Source organism: Lepidochelys olivacea (assembly GCF_965140295.1).
Source record: "Lepidochelys olivacea isolate rLepOli2 genome assembly, chromosome: 6".
Lineage (NCBI taxonomy): Eukaryota > Metazoa > Chordata > Testudines > Cheloniidae > Lepidochelys > Lepidochelys olivacea.
In genome coordinates, this window is record NC_140416.1 from 119,177,202 (window position 1) to 119,196,434 (window position 19,233).

At 44.0% G+C, this 19,233-nt stretch overlaps 1 long non-coding RNA gene across 1 annotated transcript in view; it reads right to left on the reverse strand.

Moving 5' to 3' along the window:
- Nucleotides 1–19,233, reverse strand: part of LOC311521601 — a 91,855-nt gene that overhangs the window by 52,369 nt on the left and 20,253 nt on the right. The gene's annotated exons all lie outside the window — the stretch shown is intronic.

A 19,233-nucleotide genomic window follows, 5' to 3' on the forward strand; every position in this document is an offset into this window, starting at 1 on the left:
ATAATACATGTACTTCCATTTTACAGCTGCTGGTCTGAGTGATGGTTAGTTTCAATGTTATTGAGTGACAAAAGAGCATTTTAGCAAATCCTAGTCTAAAAAAAATGGACACATCCCCGCCACGTCCCCATCACACTCATGTCTTTTAAACAGAAGCCACGCCTTTGAACATTAGTTTGCTTTGGGTCTGATCCTGCTCCCATTGAAATCAATGACTTCAGTCAGACAGACACTTGGAACTCACACCCTTAGGGCTGCAGGCTTTCCAGACGTTCAGAGGTGAATGAGCTTCCATTTTTTGTGAAAACTACTGCACTGAATGGCATCACTGCTTAATATCTAAGGCGCTGGAGTGTACATATAGCCTTCATCTAGGGCTTCTGGTTTTGAGGCTTCGTTCATTTCGTTTGGGAGTCTATTTTTAGCATTTTATTTATTTATTTATTTTAGTTCTGTGTGGATGTCTGAAAATTTGGGGTTTGGGGGGCTGTCTCTTCATTCCCTAGTGCACTGTAATGAAGCACTGTTTCAAAAACCATGATATTAAAGCGCACTAGGGATCCTCCAGTGCACACCAGCAGGGTCTACATGGACCAATTAATGCACAGCACATTAGTGCATTTTAGAAATCGCACCCCAGTAGTCTGCATTGCCCAAGGGCTTGTCTAGATGGCATCTGGGTGTGAACCTCCCAGCCCAGGTCCACAGGCTTGTGATTGCGGGGGAGGGAGCTGGTGAGAGCGCACTAATAATAGCTGTGTACATGTTGTGACTTGCGCTCTGAAGTCTGGAGAGTTGGGTGGAGCTCCGGCCAGAGCCACGAAGTCAAAGCAACGGCTATGCAGATAGTTTGAGCGTGCTAGCAAACACAAGTCTGTGGACCTAGGCTGGGAGGCTTGCTCTCAGATACAGTGTAGACACAGAATCATAGAAGTTTAGGGTTGGAAGAGACCCCAGGAGATCATCTAGTCCAACCCCCTGCCCATACCCTTAGAAGTCAGGGAGGAGGGGCATCACCTGTAAAAACAGCACTGGAAGAGGGGTGAAGCCAACCTGAATTGAGCATCCATTTCTGGTGTGCATTTGGACAAACACTGATTTCATTAATTTTTTTTTTAAATCGGGGGTGTTTTATTGGTCAGAAGCCCAATCTACACCCTTTATTTCGGTGCTCCTGAAGCTATCCTAGCAGGAGCAAGGGAGGGCTGCTATACCAGCATCACAGAACAGCAGAACACAGTGGAGAATGGACAGAAGGCTAGCTGGGAATGAAGGAGGGCCTGGGGAGAGGACATAAGGCCAGTAGCAGTAGAAACAGACATGAAAATGGGGGCTGAGGAAATGACAGGGCAGAAAGGACATTAGATAGCAATGGGCAGCAATGCTATGGCAGAGGGAACGACACACCTATGGAGAACATAGTGGCATCATGGACCACTGCTAGAGAAGAAAAGGAGGACTTGTGGCACCTTAGAGACTAACAAATTTATCTGAGCATAAGCTTTCGTGAGCTACAGCTCACTTCATCGGATTCATTCAGTGGAAAATACAGTGGGGAGTTTTATATAAATAGAGAACATGAAACAATAGGTGTTACCACACTCACTGTAACCAGAGTGATCAGGTAAGGTGAGCTATTACCAGCAGGAGAGCGGGGGGGCGGGAGGGGGGAACCTTTTGTAGTGATAATCAAGGTGGGCCATTTCCAGCAGTTGACAAGAAAGTGTGAGGAACAGTTCGGGGGGGGGAGTATAAACATGGGGAAATAGTTTTACTTCGTGTAATGACCCATCCACTCCCAGTCTTTATTCAAGCCTAAGTTAATTGTATCCAGTTTGCAAATTAATTCCAATTCAGCAGTCTCTCCTTGGAGTCTGTTTTTGAAGGTTTTTTGTTGAAGAATTGCCACTTTTAGGTCTGTAATCGAGGGACCAAAGAGATTGAAGTGTTCTCCGACTGGTTTTTGAATGTTATAATCCTTGACGTCTGATTTGTGTCCATTTATTCTTTCACGTAGAGCCTGTCCAGTTTGACCAATGTACATGGCAGAGAGGCATTGCTGGCACATGATGGCGTATATCACATTGGTAGAGGTGCAGGTGAACGAGCCTCTGATAGTGTGGCTGATGTGATTAGGCCCTATGATGGTGTCCCCTGAATAGATATGTGGACACAGTTGGCAATGGGCTTTGTTGCAAGGATAGGTTCCTGGGTTAGTGGTTCTGTTGTGTGGTGTGTGGTTGCTGGTGAGTATTTGCTTCACGTTGGGGGGCTGTCTGTAAGCAAGGACTGGCCTGTCTCCCAAGATCTGTGAGATTGATTGATCATCCTTCAGGATAGGTTGTAGATCCTTGATGATGCATTGGAGAGGTTTTAGTTGGGGGCTGAAGGTGATGGCTAGTGGTATTCTGTTATTTTCTTTGTTGGGCCTGTCCTCTAGTAAGTAACTTCTGGGTACTCTTCTGGCTCTGTCAATCTGTTTCTTCACTTCAGCAGGTGGGTATTGTAGTTGTAAGAATGCTTGATAGAGATCTTGTAGGTGTTTGTCTCTGTCTAAGGGGTTGGAACAAATGTGGTTGTATCGTAGAGCTTGGCTGTAGACAAGTGGATCGTGTGGTGTGGTCCGGATGAAAGCTGGAGGCATGTAGGTAGGAATAGCGGTCAGTAGGTTTCTGGTACAGGGTGGGGTAAATGTGACCATGGCTTATTAGCACCGTAGCATCCAGGAAGTGGATCTCTTGTGTGGACCAGTCCAGGCTGCGGTTGATGGTGGGATGGAAATTATTGAAATCATGGTGGAATTCCTCAAGGGCTTTTTTTCCATGGGTCCAGATGATGAAGATGTCATCAATGTAGCGCAAGTAGAGTAGGGGCGTTAGGGGACGAGAGCTGAGGAAGCGTTGTTCTAAGTCAGCCATAAAAATGTTGGCATACTGTGGGGCCATGCAGGTACCCATAGCAGTGCCGCTGATTTGAAGGTATACATTGTCCCCAAATGTGAAATAGTCATGGGTGAGGACAAAGTCATAAAGTTCAGCCACCAGGTTTGCCGTGACATTATCGGGGATACTGTTCCTGACGGCTTGTAGTCCATCTTTGTGTGGAATGTTGGTGTAGAGGGCTTCTACATCCATAGTGGCCAGGATGGTGTTTTCAGGAAGATCACCGATGGATTGTAGTTTCCTCAGGAAGTCAGTGGTGTCTCGAAGGTAGCTGGGAGTGCTGGTAGCGTAGGGCCTGAGGAGGGAGTCTACATAGCCAGACAATCCTGCTGTCAGGATGCCAATGCCTGAGATGATGGGGCGTCCAGGATTTCCAGGTTTATGGATCTTGGGTAGGAGATAGAATACCCTGGTTGGGGTTCCAGGGGTGTGTCTGTGCGGATTTGTTCTTGTGCTTTTTCAGGGATTTTCTTGAGCAAATGATGTAGTTTCTTTTGGTAACCATCAGCGGGATCATAGGGTAATGGCTTGTAGAAAGTGGTGTTGGAGAGCTGCCGAGCAGCCTCTTGTTCATATTCCGACCTATTCATGATGACGACAGCACCTCCTTTGTCAGCCTTTTTGATTATGATGTCAGAGTTGTTTCTGAGGCTGTGGATGGCTCTTTCCTAATCCGGTCACAGTGTTGGTAGCAGCCAGACTCCTGTGGTATATTAGCATCTATCAGCTTTGACGCTGGTTCTTAGCTCTAGAGTCACAGGAAGTCACTGTACCTCTATTCAGAGCAGGATCGGGGCTTTCATTTCTCAAATCTCTGCTATATTCCTTATAAACACATTTCAATACAGGGAAAAGTGGGGATGGGTGGATAGTTACAGTAAGTAGTGGGTTTACGACAGGATGCAATAGAAGCCAGGAAATTATAAATGAAGGCAGATACATCCTGCCTTGATACCCGTAGCCAACTCATGACGTTGCACCATCTTCCGAGGCAGGAAGTACTGCAATAGCTAGGCACAATGGCACGCGTCTGCAAGGACATATTGACCTTACCCTTTAATTTCTTGGCTATTGTCATCACCACAATATCTGTTTAAAAGATGGCTGTCTCCGTTTTGCTTGGCACAGCAGTCTGAAAGCACACATGAAGAGGAACACTTGTCCCGACATCTAAACCGTGAAATGCATGCGAGACTAAAAGCTTTAATTAAAATGCTCATTTCTGAGCATCCAGCTAAGGATGCCTTTTCTGCAAAAGGCTCTCCTCTCTGATCCGAACACCATGGGAGCCTATTGCAAGAGATTACGAACTAGTTTTCTACCTACGTACATCCCGGTTAAACATAAAAGTAAAACAGCACAGTGCAAGAACTGCATTTCTTATTGTTTCTAAGCTGTGTTCCAGTAGCACCGAGGTGACCTGGCCAAGGTCAAGTTCAACCCCACTTTGCTAGGAGCTGGGCAAATGGATAATAAGAAACAGTCCCTGCTGTGAAGAATAGACAAGGCAGGGAAAGGGAAGGAGGAAGGAAGTAGTATTAACCCCATTTTACAGATGGGGAATTGAGGGGCAAAGCGAAGGCCTGGTTCAAAGCCAATTGAAGTCAATGGCAGTTTTTCTATTAACTTTGAATTAGGGCCTCAGTGGCACAGGAAATCTATGGGAGAACAGGGAATTAAAGCCAAAGGAAGGATGATCCAGTATTTGGGGCATGAGCCTAGGATGTTGGAGATCTAGGTTCAAGTTTCTGGCCCCAGCACAGACTTTCTGCGTCTTTGGCGAAATCACTTAATGTCTCTGTGGCAAAGTTCCCCATCTATAAAATGGGGATAAGAGAAGCTCTCTCCCTCCCAGGGAAATTGTGAAGGTAAATACATTCTGGATCATGAGATGCTCAGATACTACAGTGATGGTGGCCATAGAGAGGTACCTTAACTAGCTGTCCTCGGACACTGCCTTAGCCACAAGGCCATCCTTTCTCTTGAGGTGTGTTGCCTTGGTTAGGTGGGTCAGCAGAAAGACTAAAGCTAAATCGTGACAGGGAGACGAAAATTCCCTTTCCCCCTTTGCGGCCATGCCTCTGAGACTGAGACACATTTCCTGGAAGCTGGCACTTATATTAGATCTATTCAGTGGCCACAGAGAGGGTCCTCAGTCACCTTTGCTGTCGATTTGGTGCCTTCCACGGGCACTAAATGTACATGTCCCAGTACAATACATCTGTTAGGAATGAGCCGAGAGACAGCCCATCCCGTGAGCAGACTCGATCGCTCAGTGTTTTCAATTATTTATATAAATAAAATAAGGATTTTTTTCAAAAGTTCCCCAAGCTTTCAGGCCTAGGCAGGGCTGAATGAAAGTCAGTAGAGAAATGAAGTGACAGAACATTCTGATGGCAGAAACTGTAAAATGGAGGGTTGAAATCAGTCCAGAGCAGAAGAGGCTTGGTGCCAGTCTTTGAGTCAAACGATGAGATGCCGCTAGCCAGATTCTCTGCTCTGATGTAGCAGCTCAAAGGGACCGGGAAGCTGCCAGATCTACCCAGCTGCTACAGAAGTGGTGTGGCTGGCTCCTACATCACCCGGTTCCCAGAAGCCCTTGGCATATGCAGTGTTGTAGGATGCACGTTCCTCAACCCCTGGCTGGCAGATGGATCTTCAGTGTATCTCAGAGCAGCCCTCAGGCTGCTCCAAAGCATGCTGAAGCCAGCATAGAAATGACCCTGGAATCAGGGAGCTACAACCGTGTGGCTCCCATGCTCCCACCTACCCCACATATACACATTGCTGTGCCCAGCAGCATAGTAATAAGTCTTGGAGCTCAGCTCCCATTTAGGAACTTACATAAGGGCTAGATTAATCCTACCCCTTATTGTGATGCCTAACAAGGAGATGAGCTGTACTGGAAATCCAGCCCCAATTGTGAGTGCTGTGTACTCTTGGAAAACTCTGGCCATACAGAATTTTTAGGCATAGTCTCCAGCAACTGGCTGCAATGCCTGATATGTTTGCTCCCTTCCAGCATTATGGTGCCTTTCTGCCATCCCTGCTATCCAGCCGAAATCCCTATCAGCATTGACTGGGCACACAGCAGTGATGCAGATCTTTGGGGTGAGACATTCTACCTTGGCACTTTCTTCACTGACGACATCTCTGGCCTCCTAAAGTCCAAGGCAAGAATATCAGGTCTTCTACACAAGAAATTTCTAAGCTGTTTATCGCAAACTGGCTGTACACTGGTTCCGTTGTTAGTGATAATAATAAAACAAGGGGGACACTCATGGGTAATAGGACACATTCATTATTTTAAGCCAAATCCTGTCCCCAGCGTGGGACCTCCATAGGGGTCTATGGATTCCTTTCTTCATCAACCTCCCAGGCTGCAGAAGAGCAGAAGAGTTACACCCCAGCCTTCGCTGCAGCCATCTGTCTACGCTTCTGTTCCATGGTACATATGCACAGCCACAGACCTACTGGTCCCATCCCTTCTCCAAACATCGCCTCATGCTCAGTTCCTGGAAGCCCTCAGACAGCTGGGTTCTTCAGGGCTCAGGGAGTGTTGACCCACTGCATGGGGTACCAGAATCCTGCCTCTCCCCCACACAGTACAGCCACGCTAGGTCAACTGCAGGCAGGGCCCTGTAGTCTCTACACTTTGGTGGCAGATTGGCTACTGCATGCGATCTTTGTCTAAACCTGGGTCTGCAAGGAGCAGCCTGTCTCCTAAAGTTGCAGGGAGAGAGAACTCATGTCGGAATGACATCCAACGAGGGAAGCCACTTTCATCATCCAGTGGCTGTCCGTGTAACTGTGGCCACGTGAATGAGTTTACAGATTGTCTTCTGGCATAGGGTCTGGTCCAAAGCTCATTGGAATCAATAGAAGTCTTTCCGTTGGCTTTGAATCAGGTCCTTAACTGGCAATGTTAATTACACGTGGGTTATGATGAAATATGTTTGCGAGCCTGGCACCACATTCATTTAGAGTCATTTAGTCAGGAGTCATTTTAATGCCCAGTTTTACATTAAAGAATACAAAAGTGTTCCCCTTACCACGTCCAAAAAATTACGGGGGCTTGACATACCCTAAAGAGTTCCTAGATTCCTCCAAGTAGACGCTACAGTGCATGGTTCTGTCTGCCCACAGGGATGCAGACCAAGAAGGGAGCATGGTCAGAAGGACTAGCTGGGGCCAAAAATTCATGGGATTACCAGGAAAAAAACAAAATAGCTCCTCAAGAAAGCCTATCACTTTGACACAATCGAATCTCCACGTGCAGAATTTATATTGGAATAAATGTGCTCTCTCAAGGTGAAATTAACAAAACCATCAGAACGGTCGTTTGCGGCTAGGATCAGTGGTCTGCTACTCCAGCTGCTGCTCACAGACACTTGAGAGGGAAGGGCTAGAAACCCTGTAATTAACAATTAGGAAATAACCTGCCATAGGGGAAGCTGTTTCCTAACCCCGTCAGTTAATGGGTGACTTAAGCCCTTCAGCGTGACAGTTTATATTACTCACATTTTTTATCCCATCTAATGTAAATGTGGATGATTATAACTACTCTTATAAAGGCCTTATCTTTTTTTTTTAATCCTGCTATGCTTTTGAACTCAGTGATGCCTTGTGGCAGTGAGTTCCATAGGTTAATTGTATCTTGTTAAACGGTGTTTCCTTGGCTCAGTTTTAAATTTTTTACTTCAGTTCCAGGCCCCCTTTTGTTCCCATTTTTCTTTTTCTATGAATGGTAAATCTGGTGCTTTTATTTATCACCTCATGTTCTCGCTTAACTTCCCTCTAAACTGAGCAGTCCCTCCTCCTCCTCCAGACGTTTCTCTACATCCCTCCAGTCGTTTTCATTGCCTGTCTCTTTCTGCTGTGCCGTTTTGAGATAAGGACACCAGACCTGAGCACACAATTCCAGGTGAGGGCAGACCACTTTATTTATTTATTTATTGTTTGGCTGCGACTGCACATTGAGCCGTAGATTTCATTGTGGTGCATAGGCCGCGGTGGGGCTTCAGTATCCCGTAGTATTTCCCTGAATCCAGGTCCCTGGTTTGGAAGTGGATTTTACCTTTCCTACCTCTTTAGTGAAATGCATTTGGTCATACCAGCCAGACCCTTGCTTTGTATAAATCAGTGCAATTCCATTGAGGTCAAGCCGCTATATCAATCTACGCAATCTGAGGATCCGGCCTTAAGTTTTAGTAGAGAAAGGGCTGAACCAAAAATATCACATCCAAACACACCTGAACTTTGGGGTAGGGATTGAGATTCAGGTCCAAACTTTGTGGCTGGCCCCTTTCTCAGTAACATGCTGAACAAAACCCCCTGGCTCTTATCACTGCAGACTTTGAAGAAGTTCAGCTCCAAGTTCTAACTCTGAAGCTTGGGCCCGACGCTGGGTCATACTCATGATTGACATAGTCTTGTCTGAAAAAGACTATGAGAAATACGTAGACTTCCCATCTGCCACAAAAACTCTTCCGGGACAGCAGTCAAGTGTCCTCCTGATGCTGATCGAAAAAATAGATCCTTAAAAATAACTTGGGGGATGACGCAGTGTTATAAGACGAAAGAAATCTGGGGCCATGCAGCACATATAGGAAATAACTCTGGTGGAATTAGTGCAGGGTTTTGTTTTTTCATTGCTCCAACCATGCATATCCTCTCCCCGTTACTCTATCCGTACCTTTCTCTGCTCCTTCAACCCCGCCTCCCCAATATTCCCCCCACCCACCAAAAAAAAAAAAAAAATCTGGGAAATCCCGTTCAAATTTAGATCCTTCTGAAGTTGCATTATGAGTTCTGTAGCACTGTAATTGCTCTTTAGACCCCCATGCTGGAAGCCCGGGGAATGGCTCTGGAAACTCAGCAGCTCTAACACAGGCCATTTCATCACTGCCATGCAAAGATACTGTACAAGTCAGGTAAATCTAAGGAGCATGGAGGAGATTGCTTGTTAGAGTATGCATTTCGGTAAACAACCTCCTTGTGTCTCTAATACAGATTTAAATTTGCAACACCACTATGTGCAAGGGACTGCCATTTTTGCGATCCAGACGTTTCTTGTGCTATTCCAGCTCTTTAAGACCCTAAGACCTTTAAATTCCATCTAGTGTCTATCACATGCCATTGAATTGGCATGTTTGCAAATTGCATGCAGTGAGATCCTTCCATACCAGCAGCTCCGTCTCAGATTCCCCACCATCCCTGCCAAAGTCGTATTGCCTGCACAGTTTCTTCATCTTTTCATTGAGTTCTGTGTGTCAGCCAGCGCATTCTTCCGCACAGGCTTCAGTCGGCATGGTAACTGGTTCCTGACTGCAAGCTGCCTTACATGTTTGCTCCTATTTCTTTCTGGATTTTTTTCTTCTTCTTCTTCTTAGGTGATGACTTAAATGTGTTTAGTGTTATCAGTCCCATCTGTTGTGTTTGTGATAAATTGCCTAGATATAATAAAAGGCCCTAATTGAGGTAGTGATTCATTGAATAAGCAAAGCTTGTTCATCAGGACTGTGAATCTGGACTGTTGATAGCTGCAGGTACCTCAGGGCTGCCCAGAATGATTGCTATGTTGACTTTGTCTAATTGCCGGGGAGGAGCTAGGAAAGCAGTGATGGGCAGTGTAACACACAGTAGGGTGGTTGAAAAATACTGGCATAACCGTGCAGAGCTAAACAAACGGACTGACAAAGCTCTTGGCATATTATTTAAAAAAAATCTGGCAAAATGCTCATCTCTTGACAAAAACGTAGGAAGACTAGTAATCCATAACTTTATCCCATGTTGGATTTTAAAGTGGCTAATGCCAAGTTGTCTGTCAAAATTAATAGGGCATTGCTGCTTCTTATAGAACAGGGAAAAGATTCCTCATGCATCATTTTTGTCAGCAATGAATAAAATATTTCTGCTAAAAATTATTTAGAGAAAGCTTTGGTAGATGCAAATTTTGATTTTGAAAGAGCAGCACTTTAACAATGACGTTACCCCTGTTCTTACTTGTGCTAAAGCATAAAACCTCCTATTGATATCAGAAATCTGCTATGAGCTCAAACTATAGTACAAGTAAGTTTAAATTCTGATATGTTAAATTACTGATTGACACTTTTGTCCAGATTTAGGGGTTTCCTCCCATTACGTCTAAAACTTGTTTTGAAAACACTTATTTAATTTCAAGTGTTGTGATGATAATGAGGATCTTCACAGGTGCTGATCGATAAATAGATTCGTTTACAACCATGGTGGGTGGTATTTACCCTCTTTTTGCTACTGTGAAAGATATTGACTATTAGTTGAACTATTGCTACTTTACACCTGAACTTTGGGAATGTGGCTCTTAAAAATATATTCTACATTATTCGGCTCTTTATGGAAAAATCCTACAGGGGCTTTCTGACGGCTGTGACTTCAGTGGGAATTGAAGGTCCTCCATCACACAGGATCGGACCTTTAAAAGTTTTCTTCATTGGTCAAAAGTGTGTGTGGGGGGGAGGGATTGTTTGTTTTTTGCTCTAGAGGAATTTTCAGATTATAATCTGAATGATCGTTCGCGGGAATTAAAAACTCATGAAGGGAACCCCATTCTTTGCATAACACTCTGGAAAAAATACCATCAAATGTGCGCTAGTTAAAATTGGAGCTCCTGGGTGTAAAGGACAATATAAAAACTGAGAGTTACAGGAAGCATCTTTGCAATTTAAAATGATGTAACGGCTGACTTGCTTTCTGGTCGGATGCACTTCCTTAGTATTTAAATTCAATACAGATGTTGCCATTATTATTTACTGTTTGAGTTCTGGGACCGCCAAAGGGCCCTAAACAAGGAAGCAAACTCCATTATTTTAGGTTTATTATGCGCACACCATGAGAAGACAGTCCCTGCCCCAAAGAGTTTACAATCTTAAATAATGTTCAATTTATGTCTGAAAAACCTTTTTTTCGGACAAATACTGTTACTAGTTATTACATTTCCATGGTCTGTTAAGGCCCAGGGACCTAATCCTGGAACCCCTTATGCACGGGAGCAACTGCAGTGACTTTATGGAATAAGCTGCATGAGTCAGGATGGCTCAGACACATGATCTGGATGTAGCAGACATTTGAAGACAGAACGTAGTTATATAGATTAGGGCAAAAGTCCTGTATGTCAGACTCCCACTGAAGTCAATGGCAATTTGGGGCGCGGAAGGAATGCAGGGTCAGGCCCAAATGCATAGTAAAATGTTCGTGCTGCTCATAATGGAGAGGCTCTGACTTTGCTGTTACCTGAAATAAACGAATGTGGTTCAGCATTTTTACCACAGATGTAAAAAGCGCAACTGGTGAGCATTGTCCTAACAGGAGTGTCAGATCTAGGTGTCTCGGAGGCTAGCACGAACAGCACATGTTATCACATAGGCAGGAGTGTGAGTAAACTTTGACTCTTGACTACAAGAGGATCGCGCAAGTGTTCTTCAAATGCTGATGGAATAAACATGTAAATAAGAGATGGGCTGATTTCCTGCTGTTCATGTTTGCTCACTGTGAACATTTGGTTCACTTGGCTTGCCTCATTATTTCAGCTGGGGAAAATCACTATATGAATTAATAGCAGATTTCCCTGCTGAAAATAAATGTTTACCAGCTTTTTGGTTTTTTTTTTTTTTTTTTTCCTTTTGGCAGAGACCTGGCTTTTTCTCTGACTGCCTCCTTTTTTGGCCTGCACATCCCCGAGGTGTGTAATTAAAGTGAGGGAATTTGCACATAGTGCTTTAGGGGCTTAATGAATAGCAAACACAGGATATTTCATTGATTTGGTGCATATGATACAGTCAGTGTATATTTCCTTTGTAAATTTCAAAAAGAGGCCCCTAATAACATATGTGCATTCAATCCAGTACAATAAAAAAAGGGGGGTTGGGGAAACTGCATTTGTTTCCAAATTCTAATATAAATACACTGAAAAGAGCAATTTAGATTAAAGCAAAAAGGGTTGCAAGTTCAACATGGTTCAGAATTAACAATCAAGCTATATTTTGCCACAGATATAATTTCACTTAGTGTATATATGGAAATATTTGGAAAACACATTATATATCGCAACATGTGAATATCTGATTCTGTTAGCTTAAAAACTCATAAACTCCTCTTAAAAAGATATGTGCATATACATAGCTTAATATTATATAAATTGTGTGCATAGTATAATTTATAATTGGCATGGGTATTTTTTGTGTAATGTTGTTCATATGATATAAATATATATAATTATTGGGTGGGGAGGAGTGAGTGCCATAAAATCAATTCTGCTTTGCAGCAAGCTTCCCAAAACGAGTCTTCAACCTATCAGCAACTCAGATTTGTGGACTTCCCAACTAGAAGTATAGAAATACATTTTCTCACTATACTGAGCAGCATAGTAACCCCTATTTTGGCCCAAATTCTGGACCCACTTAAACAGGTACATGGTTTTGTATGTACTTGTGCAGCACCAAGCGCAAGGGGGCCTTGATCTTGACTGGGGTCTCTGGGCCAAACCTTTGGATCTGCTGTGTCAGGGAATTTGCGTCTTCTCTGTCCCATTGAGAAATCTCTGCAGGGAGCTCCATGGCTCAGCTCAGAAATTGGAATGTGGCTGGCGGGTGGGAGCTAGCCCATGGATCTGTGCACAGCAGAAACAAAGCAAACTTGGGAAGAAAATCAGCCCAAATCCGCTATTCCACCCTCCTGTAGTGGCCTCCTGGAGCTGAGGATTCTCTCTCCCTCCACATCCTGCATAATTCCTATGAACAACCCCCTTTGCTTGCAGCATCAGGAACTGGCCCTTGATTCCCTGTCTTACCCATTAATGTTCTCAGTCTGCTTCTATAGGAGAAGACAACTGTCTGGAATCTCACCATTTACCTTAAACACACCTCTACTCCTCTGGCTACGCTTTGTCTCTTTCCAAAGACAGTCCTCAAATGCCCCTGGCTGAGCCAAGTCACTTCCTCCCCCAAAATGGGTGCCTCTCAATCCTCCCTCTCCCTGAGGAGCCAGATGTTTCTCTATTCATGGTGCTACTATTAACTCAGGGGCCCCATGACCAGGCTCAGGATCTGAACTTAGTTCCACAATGGTCTAGTCCATTGGGCCATCCCTAATCACCCTTGTTTTAAATGGAATGTCTGGGCTTCCAGGAAAGAGCAACCCTAGGAACATCTGCCAGGCTAAATCTGAGTATGGAGGAAAGAGAGTTTAAGGTTGTGTGGAATTCAGAGAGGAAGGAGAATCTAGAATCTCCATACAACTCCATTCTGTCCTTACAATGAAGACCAGTAACATCTTATTTATATCCAAATAAGGTGAAAAAATAGTTTTTCTCTATTCCTTTAACCCTTTTGCTATGATCTGTTTTTCACAGCAGAAGATTCAATTTGATTGAAAGAATCCATTGGATAAGACGTGCACATTGAATTGAAAAAGGCATTTAATCATTAGAAGACAACATTGCAGGGTGTGTGATGGGTCACAAATGGAGAAAGGTTGTTTCCAAGGAATCTCAGGCCTAACTGGAAGCTGGAAGAACTGTTGGAAAGCTTAGCCTTCCATGGCAGTTGTGGTCAGAGGCCTCTGTCAGGGCTGAAAGGTATCTGAACTTCAGGGGACTTGTCCTAGTTGGAAATGATCCTCCAAACTTTTGATATTCACCTTTCTCTAATGACAAGATTATTTGTTTGCGTACTGGACTTCATCATTTAGTGCCTGGTCATACACCACTGGAGGATGACTTAGAAATCTGCTAAAGAGCTGGAATAGTAAATTGGTACAGTAACCTCTCATCACCCGAATCCTCAAATCTGGTAAGTGAATAGAACTCGATATCTTCCTGGTCCACAGTGAACACATATTCACATCTCACAATCAACACAACACTGAATAAGTCAGCGTGGTTTTCAGTCTCTGCTCAGATGATTCCCTGGAGTCGAACGGGAAAGACGTTCAGGTCAGGATTTAGGTAAAGCTAGGTGGAGAATCTTGCTGAGTTCTGGCTACTGCCATGTTCATCCGGTCCAACACTAGGATATATCCAGGACAAAAAGGGAGAGGAAAAAGCATGTTCAGCGTATGGATCCAAATCAGTATGCTCTAGCTGTTCGTTGGCTTCTTTTGTTTTTGAATAAAACGAGGAAAACCAGCACAAATACTCTTCAAATGCAGCAGTGCAGTATCTTGGTTTTTCATCAAATTCTCACAGGCCATTGCATGCATACATTTTACAGCGGGGAAAAAGGAAAATGTATGTCCCCACACTTCTTTTCTCCAGCTGCAAGGGCTCCTGTGTCTATTGGCTGTTCAATTGTTTGGAGGGTGTGAGAACCTCTTAGAGAAGCTAAATTCTCCAGGCACCCTAAGGACCTATGAAGTGATGCTCTTAAACAGCCAAGGCACTCGGAAATGTGGCTATTTAGATATAATGGTTATGTGCTATTCCCCAGCCTTGAAATAACCAAGTGTTTTAATCACAGACAGTTTGCCCTTTTGGTCAAGTGGAACATTTGTTATTTAATGTTTTTACTTTTCATACCACTCATTAGATATTCTCCTGAAACTAAGTAGGGGGAAAGGCTTGTGTGCTGAGGAGGCATGATTAAGGTACAAGACAGGGGCTTGAGAGATCTGGATTCATTTTATGGCTCTGTTACAACCTTCCTGTGTGACCTAGGGCTAATTATTTAATCTGTCCATTTCCCATCTGTAAAATAGGGATAATAATCCTTCTTCTCTCCCACCCTTTGTGTCTAGACAGCTTACTCGGCAAGCTATTTGGGGCAAGGACTGTTTCCTTTACTACGTATACTCCTGGTGCCTGATATTGGGTGGGCTCTCTAGGCACTACTGTGATGGTGCCGTTCTTAATGACAACAATGGATGCATCAATTCAAATGTGGACCCACATTCAAACCAAACCTTTCTTTAAGGTTCTAATAATTTTAGATCATTTTTTTAACTTCGCCTGGAAGGATCAAAATGACAAAAGAGAGGAAATTTGCTGGTATCAAAAGCAGAAGTTGGACCAAGAAACAGAAATCTCATGAGACAACCTGTTTGGGAAGACTTGCAACCCAATCTTGCAAACTCAGTGGATTCATGTAGTTAGGATAGACCTTGAGTGAGCATCCAAATTTAGGATATTTATCCAACCCTAACCCATATTATGAACCTCCTGAGGTTCATCCACCCTTAAAAGTAGTGTGCGCGTGAATACATGCACCACTTCCTTGCACAACAGCTACTCCACAAAACCTATGCACACATGCGTGCGTACACACAAGAAACTTCTCTGAAATTGGTTGAGCTTCTTTAGACAACATATTCCTATATTTGCCTATCAAGCAGGTATTGGAGTGATTTATATTTCTTCCCACGTTGTCCGCTGATGGAGTTGATGTGTTCTGTAATAAATCCAGCCATTGCAGGCAACAGCCATAATAACTAGACAAATCACCCCCAGCCTTGCCTCTGTGCAGGAGCAGAACACTAGTCCTTCAGCTTCAGCAACATAGGCCTTGCTAACATGAGCTAAAGGAGACATCCCTTAGGCTGGACTGCTAATAGGTTATTTAACCTCTCTGAGTGCTTGCTACATCAGACATGCACCGCTGTCCCAGTCTAATTTCACCAGGAGGGGATTGTTCATAAGCAGAAGCCAGTTTTTAACTGTTAATTTGGAGGTCAGTCTTCCCAAAATGAGCCTCGGTGGCAGCTGCCCTACAGATGCACGTGGGGCCTCTTGTGCTTTGCAACTACAAGGGCTGATCATAAACCTTCCATGGAACCCTGTCCTTTGTGGTGGTCATGGAATGTCAGATTATGCATTATTCCATGGCAACCCCTTCCTCCTTTCCTTCCCCCTGTCGGATTCTTTAGCATGATATTAACCTCCTCATGTAAGGCTGTGGATGTCCTTTTTGGGTGGGTCAGGTGTCTTGGGTACAGAAAGCACTAAAAGGACCCTGGCTGTTGAACTCTTCCATAGGCTGAAAGATCCTCTCCTAAAGATGCAAAGACAGAGCACTTTATCCCAATGGCGTTACAGCAAATGGCTAGAATAAGGAATTTGGTTTGTCTAGAATGAGAGCTAGACCTGTCACCTAAGGGTGGCACGAAAGAAACTATGTGTGCACGTAATATGTTCATCCTCTCGCTTTCTGAGCCCTTTCCGAAAGTTATGTTGTTGTTTTTTAACTCTTGTAACACTGGAACATAGGCCGCTTCTTCTCCATCAATCGTGGTTATGCAGCAGAGTTAACGGGTCCTGGAACTGGAGGGCTTTCCATTTTCTATGCAGCCAAAAAGAGGAATTTGAAAGGAAGGAGGATCAGGAGCTGTGAACAACGGAGTCTGCTCCTCACCATTCAGCCACTCACTCCTCCCCAACCCCCACCCCCTTGGGCTTCCCTCGAAAGCTGATCATTTTCCTGAATACCATAGATCATTGTCTTCCCACAGCCTCAGGATCTGCAACCTGCTGGGGCCTGCAGTGCCAGAAGGCAGCTATTTCCCCATGGAGCTGGGACTCCTGGTCGCTTACATTTTATTTTTAAATGTTCTCAAAAGGCCTGGGGTTCACACCATTCACTGATGTCACACTCATTTTCATCTGAACGTGTTAAGCTGTTTGCTTTTAGTCAAACAAATGCCAAACAGACTTAAATCTCTTACACCTCTGTCTTCTCCCACTCCTGGCTTTGAGCAGCCCCTCAAAGGGAATTGCAGAGTGTTTTGCCATTAAGTTGGGAAAAACTCACTCCTAAGCAGAGAGCCTGAGCCTGGCAAATTTCAGCTAATGCCTTCGAAATAGAGAGCGCTGATATGTGACTGTAATGGTAGGTACTTCAGTAATGCAGCTGAGGGCTAGGTGGAATCAAGCTACTACAAATGAAAGGTGAATGGGAAAATGTACTCATAGATGGGAGTTTAGGCCTAGAGTTACCTTATTTGAACACGGATAGCTGTTGCTGTATTATAATCAGATCCTGCAGCCTGACATAGGCAACACTACTATTTGCTTTAAGGGCAGTTTTGCCTGAGTCCGGACTGCAGGATTCACTCCTGTGTTTACATAATGGGCACAAAAATATTCACAGTAGTAAAAAAAATCACAGAAGCAGGAAAGGGATTTCATGAAGCAGAACAACTCTTCAGCACTGATATGGGGCTTGTGCTGCGGTTTGGTCCCTAGTATGCGTGCAAGCCCGGCCTTTTTACTCCTCAGATCCGCTCCCTGTATGGACGCAGAGTCACACCCAGATCCCCGACACGTGTATGGTGCCTTCTGTACCTCTTTTATGGCTGAGTGTCACAGTGCCCAGTGGAGGCCTCTAACAGAAGTAATCTCTGGTTCAAGTGGAAGTGTTTCATCCTGCCTCAGTAGTAATAGAAAAAAGTATTCCACATGATTGTGAACAGCAGCTGTGAACTCCACCTCCTCATCTCTAGGACTCAAACAATGTGATGCCCAGAGATGCATCATCATTTTTTTGTTTTTCCCCCTTCCCCCCGCCCCCTCCCAAAAAAACCCAACAACCACTAAGTCAGGTCAGTATCAAGTGGGACTTTAATAAACAATGCATCTATGAACAGGGATGGCATGAGAATATTTGGACGCTGGAGACATTTACAAGTCTTGATTTCCCCTTATTCAGTTTGGGCTTGAACCAGCAAGGGGGTGCATACTCTGTCCCAGATCCAGCAAAACACCTACTTAAATTTAAGCATGTGATTAGTCATTTCTAACGTTGCTTCGACCTATAAAGGTGTAGACTTTAGTGAACCCTTAGCTGGAGACAATGTGGCAGCAGGAATACGAGCTGCAGTGTAACACCATGGTTTCCAATAAAATCCCAGGGCTAAACTGTGCTAAATACAAGTCCAAAAGATGTATGCCAGAGCAAAGAAACTTGACTGGGAAGGGTTTGTGTGTCCATAGTTATCCCACAGTGCACTGGTAAATGTATTTTGTGAATATATTCTATCAAGCCTTATAGTAAAAGCTGTTATCCAGCACTTTATCAACGGGAATGCTCTATGGACCGGCATTTCTGATCTCTCCCAGTACACATCTTCAGTCTTGTAACCGGGACTAGTATACTGCCCGGGAGGTTACACCATTGCACATTCTGCCCTCTACTTTTATGCAAAAGAGGCAGATGACAAGTAAACAAGTTGATAACAGGGATTTATTTAAAAAAGCAGCTTCCAGGGTGTGTCAGAGGGTCATGACAGATTCAGCCCAATCTCCTACATCTTCTACAGCGACAATGATAATTGCTGTTGATAATGATGACCCTGAGGCACTGCAAGATCCTGAAGTGCCTTCTGAATCACCAAAGAGAGATTAAATTCTGTTCAGTATATTTTTAGTGTTGTGTATTTTTAGTGATCTGGGTGTAAGCCACGCGCGGCCCATAGTGATATGAAGTGTCATAAGATGACCTACTGTATAGAAAACTTTACCTGCTCACCCCTCAGTGCCTCAAGAAACCAGCCACTCTGCAGGGCAGTACTACACTGGATTGGTGAGTACCTGTCGACGACTTTATACTTTATTCATTTTAATTCTTTGAAAATTGGTAACGTGTAACTCTCTGTTAACCAGAATATCTGATTAACCGACACCCCCCATTCCTCCAGCATGCCGGATAACAAAGCTTTTACTGTATTTAGACTTCTTTTTTTTCCTTCAGAGCAGTAGCTTTAAAGATACTTAGGCCAGCAGCTCTAACTAAATGAATATAAGAAACGCATAAGTGGGAGGAAAAGAGAATGACTATAAAGCAACAATCAAGCCTGGGAAAATATTCATGACTTCTACCTTCCCTCCCCATCCCCAGAGGTTACCCTCCTATCTCGGAAGAGTGTTTGATGCGGTGCTGAAAGAAGACTAGTTAATATCATAAATTGTGGGTCTGCTCTGGAAAGTCACTGTGTCAAAATGAGACCTTTTGACTTCTCAGATCTGCCCCCTGTATGTACTCAGAGTCACACCCAGGTCCCCATATTCTGTGATTTCACCACTGCAAAATTTCTCATGGAATCTGCTCCTTGCTGCAGGCTTGTGCTCAGCATTTAAGCTGCTGTTCGTTAGACAAGGTTATCTTTCTAGCTCTTATGGTTATTAAAATGCCCCTGAAAACATGAACCAAGTGCAGGCCAACATAGTGTAGCCTTTCTGAGTCTGCAGAGAGCCTGCACTTAGTACATTCGGGGTGCAGTTGGTAATAAATAATATTTACAATGCCAGCCATTTATTGACACCTGTTCA